Source organism: Octodon degus, unplaced genomic scaffold, assembly GCF_000260255.1.
Source record: "Octodon degus isolate 3935 unplaced genomic scaffold, OctDeg1.0 scaffold00165, whole genome shotgun sequence".
NCBI classification, from domain to species: Eukaryota; Metazoa; Chordata; class Mammalia; order Rodentia; family Octodontidae; genus Octodon; species Octodon degus.
This window is the reverse complement of record NW_004524741.1, coordinates 3716042-3738834: the sequence shown is the minus strand read 5'-3', so window position 1 is coordinate 3738834 and position 22793 is coordinate 3716042. Positions and strand designations below refer to the sequence as shown.

General features: G+C 36.6%; 1 protein-coding gene and 1 pseudogene across 5 annotated transcripts in view; both read right to left on the bottom strand.

Moving 5' to 3' along the window:
• Window positions 1–22793, bottom strand: part of Ralyl (RALY RNA binding protein like) — a 761418-nt gene that overhangs the window by 249445 nt on the left and 489180 nt on the right. The window lies entirely within an intron of this gene.
• The window catches only part of LOC105743767, a 23710-nt pseudogene continuing 13365 nt past the window's right edge, over window positions 12449–22793 (bottom strand).

The window sequence follows — 22793 nt, the reverse complement described above, 5'->3', positions numbered from 1 at the left end:
ATTGGGTGGGCTTCTCCCAGGCTAGTGCAGTAATATAGTACCCTCTTGTAGTGCAGAGCTACAGAGCAAGCCACAGTCCCCATGCAGCCACATGATCACTAGGGCAAGCAGCTGACACTCTACCAGGTACTGTGTGGCCATCTTTTTATTTTTTTTTAAATTATGTTTTATGTTTTTGTACCTTATGATATCTAAAAAATGCTCATGTTGCTGTGTTCATGAAATATCCCACACTTCACTACACAAGAGACTTTGTGTTTGCAAAATTTTTCCCTAACTATATATGCTATTGTTAATGTCTTGAGGAAATTTAAAGGAGGTTAGGCTAAGCTATGATGTTTGTCATATATGCATTTTTAATTTGCATAATTTCGAACTTGGAACGGGTTTATTAAAATGTAACTCATTGTAAATATCTGTGTCATGTCAGCTAAATGAAATATAGCAGCATTAATTTATATAATAATCATCTGCTACTGTCACATCTTTTTCTTACCCACAGAGGTGAGCCAAGGGGTGAGGGGGACACATAGCCTGAAACTATCTGCCTTCAAGGCTTCAAAGTAGTAACGAGAAAGCGCAGCATAGAGTTGTCTGTTTGACATAGCTCCCCTTCAGGGAGCCATGACCTCCCTTGCTTTTATGAAGCGACCATTTTGCTCTTCTCAGAACAGCACTGCTATTCTCTTTCATTTATAAAACACAGTGAAGGCCTGAGCACGGGCACATATATCTGTTATCCCAGCACTGAAGAAGCTGAGGCAGGAGGATCCCCACAGGCTTGAGGATAGCTTGGGCTATACATGGAGTTCCAGTCCAGCCTAAACTACTCAGTGACTCCCTGTCTCAAAAACAACAACAACAAAGGCAAGGTTTTAGAATGACTCACTTAAAAGTTCCTCCTTAGGTTTCTTGGAAGATTCACTGATTCTGGGATTATGGAGGAAATGAAGAACATAAATTGACTACAATCCTTTAAGGCAGAAAGAAAAAAAGTGATTAGAGATCAATAAGGTCAAATCTACAGTTCTTCGGAACCAAATTGATGTATCTCTTAAGGAAAAGTGGTAGGGTGATTTGAAGAAATGAAAGGTTGTAATGATCTAAAAAGAGTAAATATAAAAATATGAATTCATACTGATAGGAAAAATTCACATCAATGGATAACATACAGGTAGATGACAGACAGACAGACAGACAGACAGACAGACAGACAGACAGACAGAGATAAATGTGAGACCTTGATGAATTATCTTTAAGGTGTCAGATCCTGGCTCACAGCCTAGTTCATAATGTTCGATACTTATTTCTCTTCATATGTGTATACTTGCTTAACTAGTGTGCACAAGTATGCTTATTTTCAAATAATTGTTCACATGAAACAATATGAAGGTACTATTTATTTTTAATATAGTACTTTAACTATGGTCTTCTCAGTGACACAGGCCATAAAATTTCAACAGACAGAAACCCTTTACACGTTTTATAACAATGTGAAAAACATTCTGGTGCCTGGATAGGTACATTAGTCCCAATTCCTCACAGAAGAATGTGGCTGGCTATGGCTGGCAGAACTGCAGCTCTTAGCTTTCTTTCACTGACAGAACATGTCCAGTTCCAACTGTCTGTTGATGTGTGTTCCATGGGGGTGACTACTAGTGCTTGCTGTATTAAAACTAAATGTATCAATATTCTAAAAAATATGATATTAAGCAAAATGTAGCTCAGTGTTGCCTTCCATACTTTGTTGCCAGATGGTTCCTTTAAGCATGAGCTCTTATTTGATAGTATAAGACAGCTGACAAAAAATAGCTTAAGTCAGATGGCTTCATCAAGAGCTGTGGTTTTCTTTATTGTTATTGTAGATAGTTTCAAATATCTTCAAAAATAGAGATGAGAATATTAATTATAATGTATCAATAATCCAGCTAAAATAGCAAGAAATAATTTTGAGATACTTCTAAATTATTTTTCTTCCTTATAGGTTGTTCAAGAGCTGGCCAGATAGCTCAGCAGACCAACATGCCTAGTTAGGCAGAGCACAGTTGCTAGGGTTCAATCCCTGGTGTGCTGTGCTAGCCTCACCTCTGGGACATGCTGAGATGGCGATTGAGACTGGGCATGGTGGTGCCCACCTGTAATCCCAGCACTTGGGAGGCTGAAAACAGGAGGATCACTACAAGTTTGATCTACATAGTGAGACCCTGTATACCCTGTACTAAAATACATTAAAAAATTTAAAAATCAGTACAAGTTGTTTAAATACAACCAAGTGAGAACCATGAATCAGTCAAGGAATGAAAATGTGTATTACTGTAAATGTGACATAAAATTTAAGATGGAACATTTTCAGACGCAAGATAAGAATGACAGCACATTCTTGTCATGAAATCTATGATAAACCAAGTGAACAAATTCAGGCATTATCCTGAGAGCAGTGAGAACCCATGGAAATGTCTTTAGTACAGAGAAATATAGACACATTTAGAAAGAGAGAAATTGAATTTAAATTAAAGGAGCAAGAAGAAAGGTCACAAGTTGAATCACGGGCTTCATAGTTTACAAATGTCTCCTCTGGATTAACTTTGTAAACTTTTCTATCACAACTGATATTCAAAGTTTTATAAGGTCATTAGGAAATCTACTGTAGATCTCAGCAACTGTGAAAAGTGTTTATTTGCAAGGAAGCAAGCAAACAAACAAAAAACCCAAGCAAATAAAAATGTGAACATGACTCAGTAGAGCTATCTACAGCTGAATGATAAAAGAAAAAAGTTTTGTAAAATTTATTTAACAAATGCCACACCTGTTTATTTGGGATAAAATAGAGAAAATTAAGAAATGAATGATGATACACTTAGAGTTCCCTTTGGGTTCCCAAAAAGTATATTAATGGGTGAAAGTTTTTTCAATAAAATTTTTCCATAAATAAAATTCACATTTAGCTGGCAATATAGCTCAGTGGTCTAAAGCGTCTGCTTAGGCAAGCTTAGGCAGGCTCAGGGGACCGCAGTTCGATCCCTAGCACCAGGTACCACATGCCACGCCAGCTCCACCATCAGGGCAGATTGCACCAGCCAAAAAAAAAAAAAAAAAAAAAAAAAATTCACACCCACATCAAAATTATTATGGAAGTTCTAGAAGCCAAACATGAAGAACTTTAAACACAAAGAATGAAAGATTTTTACAGTTACAGAAAAATTGATCTGAAGACAAAATTAACATTAAATTACATATATATTACATAATCCAGAATAAAAAAAATTGCCATCGAGAATTTATAGAGCAAAAATGAAACACTAGCAGAGTAAAACAGATTTATCAGAGAAAGTGAATGAATTTAACATATATATGTTAATCTATAGCACAGACATGCGGGTAAAGGTTATGATACATAAAATGTACCTTTTGTTTTTTGTTTTTTTGTTTTTCTGTATTTTAGGTAAGGGTCTACAGGGTGTTCAGGATCTCAGGACTTGTAGTGATCCACCTGTTTTCAGTCTCCCAAGAGCTGGGATTACAGGTGGTCGACACCACACCCGGTCTCAGTGTGCCCGGGAGCCAGGCCGGAACAGCAGGCCCAGGGATCAAACCCCCCAGTCCCTGCACATGCTTGCAGGCACTTTAATCTGCTGAGCTATTTGGATGGTACTGTTATTATATATAAAATATTAATAATATAAAGGACTTGATATGTATATGAATATCTTAAATTACACATTGTGAAAATAGAGTATATGCTTCCTTTTCAAGTTCATTTTTAAAATTTGCTCTACATTAATCCTCACATGCAACCTCAGTGAATTTCTTTTTTTTTTTTTTTAATTTTATTTATTTATTTATGTGTGTGTGTGTGTGTGTGTGTGTGGCCAGCCTAGCCCACCAGGGGGCGGGGCTGGCTGGCATGTGGTGCTGGGGGATTGAACCGTGGTCCTTGGGCTTTGCCAAGCTTGTTCTAAGTAGGTGCTTTAGACCACTGAGCCATCTCACCAGCCCCTCAGTGAATTTCATAATTCAAAATAATATACACCTTGTTCTCTGATGATACTGTCAATGCAGAAGTTAAGCAAAAATTAAATCTCTTTTTTAGAACTTCACAAATAAAATCCTGCTAAGGAAAAACAAAACAAATTTGTATAATGTTTAAAAAGTAAAAAAAAAAAAAACTAAAACCTCACTAAAACTAGACTCAATATATGTTCAAAGTTGCCATTACAATAACATTTATAATTTTAAATGCTACATATTAAAATAATATGTAAATTAAATGAACTAATTAGTAACCTAAAAAGTTAAAACGAAAATCAGTAAAAGGGGCCAGGGAGATGGCTCAGTACAATAAGCACTTCCCTGGCAAGTGCAAAGGCCTGAGTTTAATCCCCAATTCTGAAAAAAAAAAAATCAGTAAAAAGACAGATACTCATTACACTTGGACGGTACAAATAAAGAAGAATATAAAAATTGAGAGTGTGATGCTTTAAAAACATTGATTAAACAGCTAACTATATGATAATTAAGAAACATAAGGAAAATTACACAATGGTAATGAAAGAAATAACTGAAGGAAAAATAAATGTAACCCTTAATTCTCAATTTTGTGCATATATAATTGAAAGCTTAGAATAGGTATTTTTCCTTCAGAAGTGATATTAAAGCCAAAAATGCTCATTATAGTGGAAGAAACTGAGAAATTTAAATCATGTTTATATCAGTTCAAATACACCACTGAGGGCTGAGGAGATAGCGCAGTAGAATAAGCGCTTGCCTGGCAAGTGCAGGGTCCTGAGTTAATCCCCCGTACCACAAAAACAAACAAAGAAAGAAAAAAAAACACCACTGAAAAAATTTCCATGAGTCAGACTCCTACTATCATGTAATCACTCTATTTTTATTTCTACTGATATTCATCCTGAGCTAGAGAAATATACCAAAATATCTATTTCTTATTCCATTAATAAAATAGGTCTGGATTGCTGAGATCATACTACAATGTTAATATCATGCATCTCCATTTTCAAATTTTAAGCATCAGGGAATCCCAATTGAAATTTGATTGTCCATGTGAGGAATATATTCTTTGAGTCTTGTAATTATATATATTCTGAATTTCCATAGAACTTTGAATATAAAGTGCAAAAATAGTATGTGCTGTTTACATTATTTGGACTACATAAAGCCAAATGATAACATAGATATTTCTTGAAACATTTTGCTTTCAATATCTACTGTCTTTGTTCCCATACTAGTCACTTAGCTGGAACAAAATATCAGACACATAGTTTAAAAGAAGAGAGGTTTATTTTGATTTCTGGTTTCAGATGACTAAGTCCATGGTTTGTGGACTTCAAGGTGCAACAAGGACATGATAGAAGAAATCTCCTCATCCCAGAGCATTTAAAAAACAGGTAGAGGGAAGGGAGGCACTTGAGCAAGAATACATACATTCTAAGTTGCATTCACAGTATCCACCTCTTCCAATGAGACCCTACCACCTGAGGGTCCACTAACTAAATAAACCTTTCCTTTTTTAGTTCTGGGTGTTGGGTATGTTGTTTCAGAAACAAGAGAAAAGTAAATGAGGCAATGCTTAAGTACTCTCTTTGCACTTGCTATCATATATTGTCTAAGCCTCTTTACTAATGTCGTGTTGTATAGAGAAAAATACACATTCAAAGGCACTCTGCTTGTACAGGAGGGAATTCCTAACCCATTTTAGCTGGCAGGAGGGCTGTGATGATAGTAAAGGATGAAATTATCCCTTATCCCAATGCTTTTGAACAATTCTTGGAAATTTTAATTATGGGAACATAACCTTTTGTTTTTTTGATAAAGGAAAGCCAATTTGATAAATGAGCAAATACTTAAAAAATAACAACCACATAGCAGACATTATTCCACACAATTTTGGGGGCATAAGAGACTGAGGAAAACCCAAACACTCTCTGGGTTACTACTGGTTGTCAGAAACCTATAGATTTTCCATCAGCTTTAAAATGTAAAACAAAAACAATCTTTACCATGTCAGCTTCTGAAATTTCTTTTATTCCAGTAATGCGAACTCTGAAATAATTTTTATCATCATGTAAAAATCTGACTCAGCAATACAAAGCAAGCTCCTTATCGTCACTTAACCATTTTTTGATCATCCCATGTGTTCCAGAATAATTTCATCTATAAAATTTGGATCAGAGTCAAGAAAAATGGAAGAGAGTAACTATCAGACTTCTTTGGATATGTATTGGGAAAGCTGCCAATGATTTATTGCATATGGCTCCTAAAACCTATCTCATTTTAAAATGTAATGAGTTTTGCTCATTTTTTATACAGTTAAAGCATGTTTACAGGACCAGCAAGATAGCTCAGCACACTAAGTGCCTGCTTAGACAAGCATAGGGATTGGGGTTCAATCCTAGCAGCACATGCTGTGCAGGCCCTGCCCCCAGGCATACTGAGCCGGCCACCGAGACTGGGTGTGTGGTGCATACCTGTAATCCCAGCACTGGGGAGGCTGAAAACAGGAGGATCACTATGAGTCTGAGCTACATAAGGAGACCCTGCACAAAATACATTAAAAATAAATAAAATAAAGCATATATACAATATATAGAATATTTTCTTTAGTTTTTATAGCTACACTAGTTATAAGAAATTCACACTTAAGTTCAGATATGTTTGTACACTGTATTCATTTTTTAAGTACAATGATAAAATGTGGGGATAGAGAGCTGTGAACGAAGGCAGTAATGTTTTTGCATAGTGACGATCTACCAAAAATTGTGAAGTTATTTTCTAGAACTCTAGCTTATTTCCTCTTCTTTTTAAAGCATACTTATAAAATTAATTAAGACTATAACCTTTAGATTAGAGATGTTGGACGGATTCCAAGAAGAATAAACATAAAGCTTAACACTATAAAACAGCACTCGGTATATTGCTTAAGAAATATGAATGAGCAAATCTCTTCATATGTAGCAAAGGCAATTGGATTCAAAATTTAGAATAGTGTTTATACAGAGAAGAATGAGGTACTCAAAGTACTCAAATGTATTAGTAAATTCTTTTTCTGAAGGTAGCTACATGAGAAATAAGCATTTTTATTATTCTTCAAATTGCATACATAATAAAGTATTTTGGCGTGTGTGATGGATATCACAATAATTAGAGCATACATTTTAAAGTTCACACATTATTTTTCCGTGTTCCTTATAACAAAAAAGTCCAGTAACATTTCTAATAATGTCTTTCACCCAGAAGATGCAACAGCCACGAGGTCAGAGGCCTGTTTGGCCACCATCGTCCCACAGGAGCAACCACATCCTTCTGCAATGTGTTTTCTTGCCACTTCCATTCCTTAGAAAGTGACACAATACAGAGAAGACTTCCTGTCTTGCATCCCAACGATAATCCATCTGGCCCGCTAGGTTCACCTACAGGCTATGTGTGAGTCAGGTGCTACAGAAGTGCAGATCACTCTGGCCCTTTAAACTCATGACTTGCTCCATACTGCTCAGTTGAAAATAAAAGGGACCATCGTTAGGGCCCCACGTGAGCTTTAAGAGCATCACATTCACTCCTCCTACATAGAGTTTGAGTAAAAGGTACCTACATGCTCACTTAGGTACATGAAGACCATCCGCAGGAGTGGTTTGGGTGATCTTGAAGCATGAAGCCAGTGTAGGGGTGGGAGTCAGAGACAGACACTGTCAAAGCTGCAGGGGTGGCGATGGGGGCAAGAGGACTCATCCAGAGAAACCCAGAAGAAGTTTGAGCCTACAGAAGCCTGGCACCTTTGACAGCCCGGTGTACATCTGATCATTGTACTCCTTAGCAGAGGCAAAGTGTCATCAGGTACCTCTGAATCCTTGGGGACAGGCAACAACAAATGTCTGAGCACAGGAAATGAAGGCATGACCAATTCCCATGAGGACCTCAGGTCCGGCTCATCACTCCTCCAAGTCTTTCTTCCTGTCTCGGTCTCCAGTTGTCTGTGCTTCATACTTTGCTTCCTCACAACCTTGGTGGTCTCTGTGTCCCAGAAGCTCCCTGCTGCCTCTGCCCTGACCACATGCCAGGCTGTGTTCTCTTTTGAAATACTCTCTCCTCCTCAATCACCTTCTCAGTTTATTTGAAAGAGTGCTATTGCTCTCTTTTACTGTGCTTAAGTATCATCTCTGTGAGAAAAGCTCTCTGGCTTTTCCTTTAGGGAAAGCTGCCTATGGCTGACCCACCAAGGAAGGCCTCTTCTGTGGATGCTATGCTCCTCAGTAGATTCATCCACTGGTGTGTTCAGGACCTAAGTGTGTGGTCGGAGTGGAGAAGCCAGATGTGGCTCACTAGGGCACGACCTGGAAACGTGTACATCTCTTCATGACTCCTTATTTCTCTCTCTCTCTCTCTCTCTCTCTCTCTCTCTGCTTACTAGACACCAGGACACCAATTTTCCCTTATTGGGCCTTTCTACCATGCTGTAAAGTTGGTTAATGGTAATTATTTCTTTCCATTATGTAAGTTGAGGACATGCAATCATCAAATATAGTATTTATTACTCTACTATCAGGGCCAATATAACCTATGCTGCTTTAAGTTTCCAGTGTTGGGTATCACATCTCCATGATGAGAAAGTAACCAACACTCTGTGTGTGTGTGTGTGTGTGTGTGTGTGTGTGTGTGTGTGTGTGTAAAATGAGATACACATTTCCTGCAGATCTTAACTTGAATAGGTTCTCTATGTATTTCTCTGTAAGCATTTAAAGTAGGCCCCATATTTCTGTATTTTCAGTGCTTTCATACAAAGTCTGAATCTTGATACAATAGTCCTGGTTTTTAACTATGATCTATACTGACCACATAATTTATTGTTCAAAATAGGACACTTTGCTAGAGGACAAATATGAAACTGGATAGATATAAATTATAACTGTCACAGAAAAACAGTACAAATGGGCCCCAAGATGAATCAAATAAAGGTTTTACAGTTGAGCAGACCTAGAATTGAATCAAGGATTTAGGATTCAATGGCCTTTTCAAATTTCATAGTCTAGTTTAGACTTATATACAGGGTTACAAAATTTAACTCAGTTGTTTAGGGAGATTTATTTAGAGTAAAATATATTTCATATTAGGAATAAGATGTAGGTAATAATGGAAAAGTAGAGAGAATTACTTTGATTACTATGGAAGCTATTTAAAGGACACTGCTATATAACTTTCTGGAGTAAGTTACCATGTGGTCATAGAAATCTAGAACATTAGTTTATCATGAGGGCCGGAGATATAGCTCAACTGCACAACACTTGCCTGGCAAGTTCAAGGTCCTGAGTTTAACTCCTGCATATATATATGAATATTAAATATTAAATATTAAAAATACATATATATTCATGAATATTGAAGTAACTGAAGAATTCTCAATGTAGTCTGGCCTAATAGTGAATTACTTATTTCTTTCTAATTATGTACGCTGAAACCATGGAATCATCAAATACAATATTTATCACTCTATCTTAGAATGAACTCTATTATAAAAAGAAAACTCTAAGCTTTAAGGTATCCTACTGAACATTTTAAGAATTCAAGATTGAGGGGCTGGAGATTTAGTTAGGAGAAGAGCGCCAGCCTGGCATGAAGTCCTGAGTTCAATTCCCAGTATAAATAAATAAATAAATAAATAAATAATCCAGAACAAGAATTTCTCTAGAAGAACTTTAGATTTTCCTCTTTTAATAATCATAAGTCAATATATTCTCTACTTCTGGAAACAGACTTGACATCAAACTGCCTTACACTGCATATTACTATGAATAATTACAGGAGAATGCAATTCTTAGGAGACACTGTAGACATTTGGATTTAATAACAGGTTCAATTTCCATGTCAAATACAAATCTGAGGATGCTGAAAAATTTTCTAAGATCTTCTTTTAGTAAAGACTTACTGAAATAGTATCATTTTTTTTTGAGATTTGTGATATTCAGATAATTTCTCCACTCTTTTATGTGGTACTGGAGGTTGAAACCAGGGCCATTGCACTGAGCTGAACCCTCTGAACTCTTTTTTCTGTTTGTTTGAAATGGGATCTTCCCAGATTAGGTTCAAACTTGCCACCCTCCTGTCTCAGCCTCTACAGTGCTGGTATTAGAGGTGTGCCACACCACGCCCAGTTTCTCTACTCTTCACAATCACCTTAGTCTAATTCACCTTTCCTTCCCAGATTTATCTACAGATTTCAGCATCATGCTCTATGTCCCAATTCAACTGGCTCATGATACAATTATTACTCCTAATTATTTAGTTGTTTTTATGCAATAGATGATATTTTAATAATTGTCATAAGTTTTATAATTTGCTTAATTTTTGTGAGTTTATATAATTTGTAAATTACCTACTATTGACAGTTTATACTTTCTCCAATCATATACACTAAAATACTATATTCTGTGAAAGGACTTGCTTCAGGCTCTAAAATTTAAATTTGAATCAATGTGGCTGGGAGATAGCTTGGTGGTCTAAGTGCCTGCCTGGCAATGCAAGGACATGGACTTGGTACCCAGTGCCACATGCCTTGTGGGTCCCAGAAATCTGGGCATGCAGTGCTAGCCACCAAAATCAGGCATAGTGGTGCACGTCTATAATCCCAGCACTGGGGAAGCTAAGACAGGAGGATCAACTGGCATCTGACCTGCCTAGAGAGACCCTGTTCTAAATGACTAAATTAATAAAAATTTAAAAATAAGAAATAAATGTGACCCAAACCTGAAGTTTGAAGTAAATTTCTGTATTTTGATAAATTTCCTATTTGTATCATAAACTGAATTCAAGTTAAGCAAAACATGTTTTTAGGTTCAATGCCTATGCACAGATACACGCAACCTCACATTTCTTCTTTTATGTATTTAGTACAGCGTCTAGAGGATACAATGTACGATGTACATTGGACTCAGTGATTCTCCTGTTTTCAGCCTCCCAAGCTCTGGGATTACAGCTGAATGCCGCCACGACCAGTTTTAGTTGCAGTTTCAGCACACCCTGGGGGTGGGACTGGCACAGCACACCAGGGATTGAACCCTGATCCTGTACCTGCCTATGCAGGCGCTTTAGTCCGCTGGGCTATCTGGCCAGCCCTGCAACCTAACATTTTGTTTGTAGACTTATAAAACTGATGATATAAATCTTAGTTACATTATGTTAACTGCATTCATAATTCAAAAACATTTATGCTGTGGTCTCCAAATTATATTCATGGTTCTAAATGAATGTTGTAGTTTTAGAAATTAACACAACCCAGACTCTCAAGGGACTTAATAGAGCTTTTAATGATCATCATTCTGTAGATCTAAGAAAGTTTCAATTTTATTAATTATTAAACTTTCATACAGAATGCCAGGAGTTGGGAAGTGTTTTAAAAACAACATATCATTGTAAGAGATTTTAATGTGATGAGTATTTACTGCATGAATATGCACTATGTAGTGCTATGTTTAAAGAGATTTTCAAAGAATAATATATAGAGAATAATCCATCTGGAAAAACTACACATCAGTGAGAGAATGATGTGGTTTATGACAAAGAAGCAACATTAGGTACATGAATATAGTATGTATTCTCTGAATTTCTTCCACGAAGATAATCCAATATTATTAAAATAAATATGTACATGTATGATGCGTGCAAATACATATATTTGTCATGCAACGCACTGAATAAATTTACTGAATACGTAATTTATTCAAATAACATCTATAGTATTTTTACTAAACTATGAAAGGTTTAATTAAATGTTTACTATTGACCTAATTTACTTGAAATTTAGACATTTAAGCATCTTAAATATACAAAGATTCCATGCATGTAATGTGAACCTGTCATGAAGTTTTAGATGTTTTTATGTTAATAATTTACCTACGGGGCCAGGGAGATGGCTCAGTAGAATAAGCGCTTGCCTAGCAAGCACAAGGGCCTAAGTTCAATCCTTGGTTCCACAAAAGAAGAAGAAGAAAAAAAAACACTTCGCCCACTATGAAAAAATATTCAACATAGCTAAAGAAAAGAGATAAGAATCTTTACACAAGGGATTTTCTTCACAAGCTGAGTTGGGCCTTGCACTGAGAAACAGCCCTCTGGCACCATCTATTGACAGCACTGCCTTCTTTTCTTATGAAGCCACATGCAAATTAGTACTGAATGAATAAAACATAACTTTTCCATCTTTATTTTTCCCTAATAATGCGGAGCTTGATCTATCATGACTGACTGAAGTTGATGAATTCAGATATATCAGAAAATTTATTCTGCACTTTTGAAACCTGACATTACTTGCTAATTACCAGTGAAAATTTGCTTTGCTGTATCCACAGGGGTCCACTTCCCCAGGTCTTTCGATGCTGAAATGTCTAATCAGAGGCCAAAATGATATTTGCCAGGATGAACTGACACTCTCACGTGCTCTTTCTCAAGCATTTAAATTCTGCTGGAGAGTCACTGGCAAGCTCTTGGGATACTGATTTTGAACCTGGGAATCAAAACACATTTATGTAAAGTGCACCTATTAGGTGCCACTGCTTAGTAAGATACTTTGCACCAACCATTCAATGTAAGTCTTCTCCAAATGAAAGGTGTGGAGTTAAATATACAATGTGAAACAATGTTCAATGATAAACTCTTAGTTTTTCAGGTCTTTAATTTATATGTTCCGTTTTTAGTAAACTCTAACGATTTCATGTAAAAATTTGAACATCGATATGCTTATCCCCTCTTACTCTTTACTATGACTGTAATATTCTATACGTTTTCTTATATGTCTTGGTGTTTCTCTTCTTTGGGCAATGCAGTTGCATCAGTTTCCTTCATGACTGTCATCTTAGGACCCTGCAATAATGCTTGGTATAGCAGATGCATCATAAGCAGTTTCTAAGCGTAAGTGAGTCAATGAATGAAAATTTAGTGAGTAGTAAAATTTGAGTCTGAAACTAGACTTGAGGTGCTCTGTCTGGCACCATAAGCAGTGATACTTCAATCTTGTGTTCAATAAAATAAGGTCCCCCAAGTTTTACATTCACTGAAGCCATTCAAGTATAAATACTTGCTGTCTTTCCTTTCAGTTCTTCTGAGTTAACTACAAAAAGTAGAGGCTAATGTGTCTCTGTGACTACTTTTTCCTACTATAAATTAGCAGCTTTCTTATTACTGTGGAAAATATCCGCAACTTACAAAAGAAAAAGGTTAGCTGGCTCATGGTTTTAGGCTATGATTGGCTGAATCCAAGTAAAAATCATGGAAGAAATACATGGAAGACAAAGCTACTTAGTTCATGGCATTCAAGAAGCAGAACAGGGAAGCATGCCAACGAGGACCAGGAAAGGGGCCAATATCACACACTCACGATCCATGCAGACAGATCCAGAATAATGCTTCAGTAATAGGCCAGGTAATTCTTAATCCAGTGAAGCTGACATATCAGGATTAATGGTCACAATATACTCCTTGTTAACTTCATACCAAAATTATTTTCTTAAAACAAATAATCTTCAATTAATGACAATAGCAGTTCATAATACCACCTAACATGGTGCAACTATCCTTCTTACTAACAGAAATGTAATTATCTTTTCCCCAGGGTCTCAAAAGTCTCAGCATTATTCAAAGTCCAACTCCATGTCTCTTCTGAGAGACAAGGATAACTCTTAGCTGTGAACCTCTGTAAAAAATAAAAAACAAGTTATATAACTCCAGGGGACAGGTTAAATATTTCCATTCTAAAAGGGAGCAATGGGAAACTGGAAAGCATCAAACCAAAGCAAGATCAAAACTCAGCACAGCAAATACCAAATCCTCTATCCCTATACCCAGAACTGTAGGAACATAGTGGTTACTATGATTTCCAAAGTAGTTGAGCAGCCCCACTCCTACGGTCCGCAGTCCACAGAGCCTTCTGTTGGATTAGCTTCACTTGAGGCCTGCAGCTTTCTATGGAAAATGTTCTAAATTAGCATCGCTGAAAACTTGGGTGTGTCCCCTGCGGCTCTGACCTCACAGCAATGGTCTCACTTCTCTAATGCCCATTTTCAATGTTAGTCACCATTCTCATTTCAGGATGCAATGCACTAACACAGACACCTTAAAGGAAGTAAGGGTTAATTGGCTCATGTTTCCAGGCTATGATTAGTTGGCTCCAAGGCAGGTTCATCATGGGACAAAACAATGGAGGAAGAAATGGAGGTTTGAAAGCAGAGCAGGGGACAGTGCTAAATGAGGCAATATATGCAGTATCTAGTGCCACACCTACTTGACCAACTAAGATACACCCACATGAATGCTTTAATAATCTGCTAGGCATTTCATAATCCAATTAATGTGAGATACCAGGATTAACAGTCACCCCTGATATTCCAATGCATATCATTCAAATTGAGTTACACTGGCTGAAAAACCTCTGTGCACTGGAAAACAGTGGGGCATGCTTCCTCTCACTGTCCTTCAGCCCGTGTGTGTGTGTCACTCTGTGAATAGCCAGATCTTAGTCTCTATATACATGCTTGCAAGATGCAAGACAGGAGGTTCTTATACTAATGTCCACTAGTCAAATATAAGAAGAATGAAGGTCCACTGGCTCATCTTTCTGCACTGCCTTAGAGAACATGGGCCTTCTCCGTGCCATTCTTGTGTCTTTTCACACAATTCAACTATCCAGTACTTTATCATTTAGTGAAGTCTCTCCTACAGCTCTTAGAAATGTTTCTATTATTTCAATAAAAGTATTTAATGGTGAGAACTTACGATGCTTCTGGTAAGGAGCTAAAGTTTACAAAGGATGATTCTACCCTCCTGTCAGTCACAAGGGAAGGCAATCAATGTGGAAATGGATAACAAACATGAAGCTATAAAGAAAATGACTTAGCCTTTCTCTGGTGGTCTGACTTTGTAGAGATAAGACAATTACATGTGTACTTGCTGGTGGTCTGTCTATATAGAGGAAGAGAAATCTTCAGGATAAGGAAAAGTTTTCCGAAAACCTAGGTCACTTAAATTTCTGGACATCCTTAGGGAGATAGTCCATGTGCCTCATTTTCTTCATCTGTATAATAGGATTAAAGATGATATATCATTCTTTTTTTGAGACAGAGTCTCAATAAGTTGGTAAGTTATCCAGGTTGGTTTCAAACATATGATCCTCCTACCTCAGACTTCCAGAATATCGCAATTAAAGGCATATACCACTTATCCTTGGCTGCTATACCCAGTCCTGAGAGGCTGACTCAATATATGTATAGCAATGATAATAATTCCTAGTTAATTGTGAGCACCATGTAATTTTTTTGATGGAACCAGGGATTAACTCAGGCCCTTGCACTTGCCAGGAAAGTGCTTATTCTACTGAGCCATTTCCCTGGCTCCCCAGCACCATGTAAGGTTAATATTATGATTTTTCTTAGCATTAGTAGTATTTCCTTCAATATGTGTCTTCCTTGCTCATAGTAAAGCCTTCCATTGGAGGTCTAAATGTGTTCAATATCTCTTAAAAAGTGTATATGGGTGTTCCATTGCCATTCATATATCGTAGGTCCATGAATTCAGAAAAGTAATCCAATCTAGTCCAGTAGTCCATAATAGTACTGGGTTATCCAGAGGACTGGCAATGTCGGAAGTTGTTGACTTGAGTCTTTCACAGCTCAGAATATTAATGTGGCTTTACCTTTTATACTTCATTTTTATACTTTTTTGCAGGATAGTTAAGACCAAGATAAAGCAAGACCTGTATAACAAAAACTGTAATTTTTGCATCTGAAAGGTCAGTCAATGCCCCTCAGGATTTACCCTGAAACCCAGTACAGCAGTTTTACAAAAGTAAACAAAAAGGGGGACATAAATGAAGGACCATTTTATAATGAAAAAATATATAGTCAAAACATATATATATATATATATATATATATATATATTTGTATATACAAAATAGTTAGCATAGAGATACAGCTACTTTCTCTTCATTCAATGAGAAGGAAGTTTTGACCTAATAGTGTTTAGACAAGATATCATGTCTGCATCTTGTAGATGATTAACTACTACAAAGACAACAATATGTAATGTACTAATTATTGTAACTATCTCATTGCTATTTCTTTCTCAATAAAATTAGTATAAAAAGTTTATATGGCACAAAGTAAATGATTGTTTATTCTTTGAAGCTCATGTCAAAAGTGTTCAGCTGTCTTCTGAAGTGTGTATGCAGACAGCAATGGAAATCCACAGAGGACACTTAGGAAGTTGAATTCCAGAGATAAAATAGTTCCATAAAGATTTATCATACATCCACACCAGAAGATTATTTTGATAATAAAATTTGCAGATTTGGGGGTATAGTTTATTAGGATGAAGTAATTAAAAACTCTACATATATAAATATTACACTCTACTAAGAACACAAGAGTTGAACACATTTAGATTTGTACATCATCTCCCCAAATTGTCATTCTCAAGCATGTTAACTCATTCTTTACAACTATACTCCTCCCCTTATTTCTTTGACCATATACCTTATCCTTTTCTTCTACATTCACAACTACATCACAGTCAAAACCAGCCTCTCTGATTCTTATTCCCCCAACATGCCAGACAAGTTCACATATCAGATCAGGACTTGGCAGTTCACAACACTAGGTTTGAGAACAGGATGTGGCAGGAGAAATGATAAGTGTGGGTGGTTATTACTTCTGTGGAGAAAGAGAACAGCAGATTCACTGAGACAGGGAGTTATGACTTGGATCTCCACGTGTGAAAGAAAAAAATACCCCTAGAGAATCAAAGAAACAAAAGAAAAAAAGCACTCCCACTCTTTTATCCACTACACTGCTACAAAAGTACTACTTATTAATGAAATTGCACAAGATTAAGAATGGGTGAGTACTGCCAAACTATGAGCTACTTAATGCTAGAAAAACAATGGGAAAATTTGTGCATAACTACTATGAAAAATCCATAAAAATTAAAGCAGTTCAGTTGATAAAAGTGATCCCAACAAAACCATGTAGTGAACTGTAAAGCCGTACAACAATCTAAGTTATCCTCTAGTAATTATTTAGAAACATTGAAAAATATGTTTAACTACAAATAAAAACTCAAAAATGAATTGGGAACATAGAAGAAGAAATAAAATGAAAATTAACTGAACCCAGGAAAGGGAAAGAAGAAGTAGATTAAACAACAAAAAACAACAGTAAATTATAAGATGTTGAAAATATAAAGAAATCAAATGGGGATTTTATATTTATTTATTTATTTATTTTGGTGGAACCAGGGATTGAACTCAGGTCCTTGTGCTTGCCAGAGAGGCACTTATTCCACTGAGCCATCTCCCCGGCCCCAAATAGGGATTTTATAAAGGGCATTAATGATGGAAAAATCAGAAGAATGAAAATAAGACTTTAGAAAAGAAAACAAAAGATCACGGAAAAACTGAACTCTACATAGAGAATTTTCAAAATTTACATAGCTGTACATCTCTGATAAGAAAGAGATCAGAAAAGATAACAAATATTAAAAACCTGCAACTCAAAAGAAATTATCAGAAAACAAATTAAAACCTGAGTTCACAACTGGGAAGGGTCAATTGGGTGTCAGGGGAAGCTATCTCATATCACCATCTCCAAGATATAAACTGGTAAAATTAGGAGACATTCAAGACAGTGAAAACATCCTCCAAGTCACTGGGCAAAAACAAAAACAACAACAACAACAGAAAAAAATGATGATTAGCAAGAGCCTGGACTGAGGGTCCCAACAAAAGCAGCCTAGCTATGTTTAGTACTGCAAAATAGAAACTGAAAAGTTAGGCTTCTTTTACAGTCAAGCAACTCTTTTTCCTTTCTCCTCCTGAAAAAGCAACATTCCTCTCCTTAGCCCCACAGAAGTGACAGCATATGTAGATTCCAATCCCAGGAGGCTAGTACCCAGCTTCCTCTCCCCAAGAAAGAGAAGGGTGAGCAGAGGATGTCTGGAAGTCATAAAGCAAGTGTGGAGGCTACATTATCTCTGTCCCCGCCCCGCCCCATTTCTTATGCTAACAGACCTATACACCTGGACACAGTAAGGTGGTGATTTGAGGCAAATAAGCCCCTTCATGTTCTCAGAAATAGTTTTGAACACATTCTTTATTTCCCTCCTTTTCACCAGAATAAATGGCCTCTTTCTATCTAGTCAGTGCTGAGCAAACAAACCTACATATGAATCAGAATGGCCAGTAACCTGGTCACTTGCCCAACAACTAAAATGGAAAAGGTGATATTGAAAAGCAAGAAAAAAGCTTTAATCAATATAGCTACATTAGGAAGACAAAGGGGTAAAGCATCTGCAGACAGGCCTTTGGGGTTACCAAATTGAGGTTTAGATTTGAAGAGAAGGAGAACTGAGGCAGGGTTAGATGAGAACCATGTGTAATTAAGAAGTCTTGGCCAAACTTGAGTATGTTGGGAGTGGCTGAAGTTGGAAAGTAATTACATGTTCAGGAAGACGCCAGCCCAAGAACACAGGAGCTCCTTAAAGCATGTAAACAAGCTAGTGTAGCTTGTGTACTGATTGCTGGTTAGAAAGATTGAAGTTGGCATCAACCTCTCTGGAAAGTAGAGATAAATGCACTACAGTTATTGGGCAGGTTCCTCTCTGCCTAGGAGAGAGAGATTCTCCACCTGACCCAGCCAGTGTTTCTCCTATCTTTTCCTCACTCTCATCTTGGTTCCTTCCTGGGGTGCACCTAGAGTCCAGGGAGCTCTTATAGAGTGTTCGATCATCATCTCAGTTCTGATTGTGAGAGGTGGCTCTGGGGAAGAGATCATTGCCATTACTTGAGGGGAGTTCAGATCCCATGAAATACGGACTTCTCAGTTATGCAGAGGATAAAAGAGATTATCCCAATTCAGGTCCTACGGATAGAAGCAAGAGGTAACAACGTGGAGACCTAATAGTGGGAATTCTTGTTGATATCTTTACAGTTATAAAGGAAATGTGTATGTCTCTTACTTGTCCTCCATACAGCACCTAAGCAGGAAGAATTTTCCTATAACACTAAAGCAACTTGTGCTTGTACTTTAAGAGAAAGATGTATTTGTCCTTAAGTTATACAACCTAGAAATGAATCATTTTTTTTTTTTTTTTTTTTGAGACACATATCGCTGTGAGAGTTTTTCAACCGTTTTTTGTGGGAGTTTTTCTATTTTTTGTATTTTGTGTTTTTTTGTTTTTATGGGTTTTTTTTATTGTACGATGTGGTGATGTTTTTTTTTCCAACCCTTTTTGTTCCAATTTTTTTTTTTCTTTGATTTAGGGGAAGTTATTTTTTTTTTTTTCCTTTTTTTTTTTTCCTTTTGCCCATTGTTCTTTCTTTTTTTTCCCTTTTTTTTTTCGTTTTTTTCGGGGTTGGTTTTTCCTTTCCATTTAAATGCTGTAGGTGTGTGAATTCAGCAAAATAACCCAGTATAGTCCAGTAGTCCACAATAGTACTGGGTTATCCGTAGGACTGGCAGTGTCAGAATTTGTTGACTTGAGCCTTTTACAGCTCAGCCTATTAATATGGGTTTACTTTTTACACTTTGTTTTTATACTTTTCTGTTGGATGGTTAAGACCAAGATATAAGTTACATTTCTTGTTATATAGGAATCATTTTTTTAAAAAATTAATTTTATTAAGAAACAAATAGCAACAAGTTTTAAGACAAGTTAGTAGGACAGTTACAATAATTAATACATTGCATATTGTTGTCTTCAAAGTAGTTATTCATATTATAAGATGTAGACATGATATCCTGTCCAAACACTATTAGAACAAATCTTTCTTCTCACTGAATTAAGAGAAAGTAGCTGTATATCTATCCTAACTCCTTTGTATATACAGAGATAAAATGGTTCTTCATTTGTATCCTTTTTTTTGTTTAGTTTTGTCAGAGATGCGTATTCCATTGTCATTTAAATATTGTAGGTACATGAATTCAGCAAAATAATCCAATATAGTCCCATAGTCCATAATAGTAGTGGGTTATCCATAGAATAATAGAAAGGAATCATAATTCCAAATTTCAGTGGAGAAGATTAAGAAAATGTCAGAGTAAACATAAGAAAAAAAATCTTAGTGCTGTTAAAAGAAAGGTTGCTTTATACAAGAATGTACAAAAATAAAACCTACTAACGCAATTAGATGATTCTAACACAGAAGAAACAGAAGTTACGAAGAAAGAGTGTGGTGCTACAGGACTCTCCATGGACTGATGCTAGAAAAGGACTCTATACAAAGAGGCCAAAAAATAGTTCGGGGGAACCAAAAAATGGCGAGGGTCTCAAAATGGGACTCAGTAGAAGTTCAAGCCAAGACATAATTAAATTAAGCTCTATGTTGAGAATGGGTGAAAACAATGAATGATTCTAAAAGTCCATAAACCGGGTTGTAAAGTATGAGGCTAATTCTTGATTCCAAGGAGACTGAATGACAGTTTCCTCATTTCTGCGACAGCAGGTGGGTAGGTAAGGAGAGCTAGCGTAAACTGAATACTGTGTCTGCATTCCAGGGACCATGCTAGTGGCCTGATGTGGAAAAAACTCCTTGGATCTGCACTTTCAGTTTCATTTTATTGTATGTCCTGGATGAAAATAACAACTTACTTCAAAATTATTTATATCCAATTTTCTTCATTTAAAAAGACTTTTAGACAGTTCAATGAGCCTCATGTAAATCTCTGAAAAGTGGCTCTTATTGCTAAGAAGCTGAAAATAACTCCACCAGAACAATTTCCAAAACAAGAGGGCTGATTATATTGTGCTTTAAGAAAAAAAAAATAAAAACTATATAAAAACATTTTAAAAGAGGTTGTTGTTGACATGTATACTGAAAATGTTGTGCTGGGAAACAAAGGGCCTTGAACTGTTGTTAGAATAAGTGACTGAAAAAAGAAATGATGAAGAATTTAGGACTGACTGTTCTGTAGAAGAGAATACTTGCATGGCAGTTGTAAAACAACACAACTGGAGATGACACAAACCAGAGGAAGATAACTGAGATTATATTTTTCAAGCGTGGAAGAGGAATTAAAGGTGTTTCATTTAAAAAAATTATTTATTTGATACAGGTTCTCGCTATGCAGTTCAGATTTGTAGTGATCCTCCTGTGTCAGCCTCCCCTGCGCTGGAATTAGAGGCGTGTGCCACCATGCCTAGTTTAGGGGCTAGCAGCATGCAGTACCAGAGATTGAACTCAGGTCCTTGCATTTGCCAGCAGATAGCCTGCGGAGATATCTCCCTTGCCCAAAGTTATTTCATATCTAATTCATGTTTTTGTTTTTGTTTTTGTTTTTTTTTTTTCTTCAGGACAGTAAGTTTAGAGAACATACCTTCTTGAATTGTGAGAATCAAGAAAATCTATAAAAAAGTGATTAGCTTGATACTTCATTCATTGCAAATACTTAATAATAAACACTAGTCACAATAAGCAGGATTGAGTTATGAGATTAAGGTGTGACCAGACATCTGGTAAGCTGGTATGACCATGGAGCTCAGGGCATATGTGCCCAAGCCCTGCACCTAGAATCAGTCAGAAAAATCTACCTCCAGTCCTTCTGGTCTGAGATCGAGCAGGTTTTTGATAGGATAGCCTTGATTTGATGTCAGCCCAACAAGGGCCACACACAAGATCTCCACTATTAAGCTCTTAGCCACTGTAATCTTTTCACAGTGCTATAGCCTTAAACTGCAGGGCATATTTCTTTCCCCTACCTTAAAAAAAGGTAAAATGTCACTATCTTGTGTGATTATTTTGTCTATTTCTTTGCTTAGGGTGAGTAAAACCTAGAAATTGTCTGTAGATGGAGTCCCCTGCAGCCCAGGATCCTACTAACAATATATTCACTTCATAATAACGAGAGTCAGGAATCATGACCATACACTATTACACTAGCATGTGTATTTTCTGGTAAGCAGCAGGTTCTCCCTAATTAATGGCAGACTTCATGCATGGACATTCCAAGGGCAGACTCAGAATCATAAGTGTGACTTACAGGAGTAAAATCTGTAACTCAACAAATGCAGTGGAACCACTTATAGGAATGCAGAGGTTTATATAATTTTTCAATTTTTAGAATATCAATGAGCATTCAAGAAAATAGAGGTGGTTGCTCATTTAACATGTTCAGGTATCATAAGAAGTTCAAATCCTCTTTCTGTGGCACTCTGCACCAGAGGGGCTCTTTAACTTTTTGACCAATTCAGGTTAGTCGCTAACTGAATATTTATCTTTACTTCAATTTTAATCCCAGATGCCCTGTCTTTACACTCCACACACTCTACCTGATGAATTCAGTGTTCAGTTCCTTGGCTTTGACAACAGTTCATACACTGAGGTAGACTAAAAGAAATAATAAATAGAAAGGACACTGTGATTTTGCAATTGTGTTTATGGAGGGGAAAACAACCCTGCAGCTCAGGGTACAAAAGTTTGCTGTAAGAATTTTGCTCCCCTTCTAGGTTAAAATAAAATAGTGTCTTAAAAACAGAAAGAGACCACAGTTGGGCTCTTGACTTATGATTTTACACTGTACTTCCTTCCACAGACCTCTGTCTTCAAGGAAGTAGCAGTTTTACCAGGAATAATCACAGTTTCAAGCACATGTAATGGGTATTGTGACAGATATTAGCAATACACACCCAGATGCCCTATCTTTCTTCTTCTGCTTCTTCTCCTTCTCCTTCTTCTTTGTAACCCATACTGGTCTCAATCTCACAACAATCCCCTGTCTCAGCCTCCTGAGTGCTGGGATTACAGG